The sequence below is a fragment of the Pteropus vampyrus genome, unplaced genomic scaffold (assembly GCF_000151845.1).
Source record: "Pteropus vampyrus isolate Shadow unplaced genomic scaffold, Pvam_2.0 Scaffold5, whole genome shotgun sequence".
Lineage (NCBI taxonomy): Eukaryota > Metazoa > Chordata > Mammalia > Chiroptera > Pteropodidae > Pteropus > Pteropus vampyrus.
The window spans coordinates 13637811-13638893 of record NW_011888786.1 but is presented as its reverse complement, the minus strand read 5'-3'; the positions used below and the strand labels follow the sequence as shown (position 1 = coordinate 13638893).

Below are 1083 nucleotides of genomic sequence, written 5' to 3'. Positions count from 1 at the left end.
TTCTTCTTTCTTCTTCTTTTTTTTTTTAAGGAGAGGCAACCCTTGGTTGACCTCACAGATTGCAAGGACCTTGTCAACTTACAATCCCTTATTTTTTTACACCTACAGCACCTAGTCTTCCTAGGTGGTCTCCCATCTAAGTACTAACTAGGCCCAAACCTGCTTAGCTTCCAAGATCAGACGGGATCGGGCTTGTTCAGGATAGCATAGCCATAGACCAAGTGCCAGTTCTTAACCATCAGAAGCAAGTGATCATGATTATCACAATGAGTGAATAATTTGGAGTGACACTTAAGAAGGTTGACCCACAGAGTGGTTTGGAGATTATTAATAAAACATGGCTTCCTTAAGGCCACTTAAAAACAGTATTACTTTATGTATAAAATAAAAATAAATTGAAGATGTATCTTCAAAATCAATTGACTTACAATGAGGCCAGGTCCCCAGAAGGAAATACCCAGCAATTTCATAGTGAGGCTAATAGCAATAATTCTCCCAGAATTCCCCAAATAGTCATACAACCATTTGATTAGTTAACCATATGGTATGAGAAGAGGAATACCTAGACTTTTTTTTTTTTTCTTTTGGCATTAATAGCATAGTGTGTGTGTGTGGTAAAATATACATAACATAAAACCGTTTTCACCATTTATAGGAAACAGTTTAGTGTCAATGAGTACATTCACCTTGTGCAAGCATCAGCATCATCCAGCTCTAGAATTTTTATCTTCCCAAACTGAAACTCTATACCTATAACTCCCCATTATTTTCTCTCCTCACCCCCTGGCAACCACCATGCTACTTTCTATCTCTATGACTTTGAGTACTCTAGGTGTATGTACTTTATATAAGTGAAATCAAACACCATTTTTCCTTTTGTGTCTGGCTGATTTCACTTAGCGTAATGGCTTCAAGATTTATCCAGTAGCATGTGTCAAAATTTAATTCCCTTTTAAGGCTAAAGAATATTTTCTTGTTTATGTATATAAGAGAATTTTTTTAAAATTTTGAAGACATCTCTTGGCAAGATACTGGGCTCTGGGCTCTGGCAGAAATGGAGCACCACTTGTCCTATCACAAAAG

At 36.8% G+C, this 1083-nt stretch overlaps 1 pseudogene; it reads right to left on the bottom strand.

The window, feature by feature from the left end:
- Positions 1–99: 99 nt before the first annotated feature.
- LOC111744181 lies at positions 100–218 on the bottom strand (annotated as a pseudogene).
- Positions 219–1083: the final 865 nt, after the last annotated feature.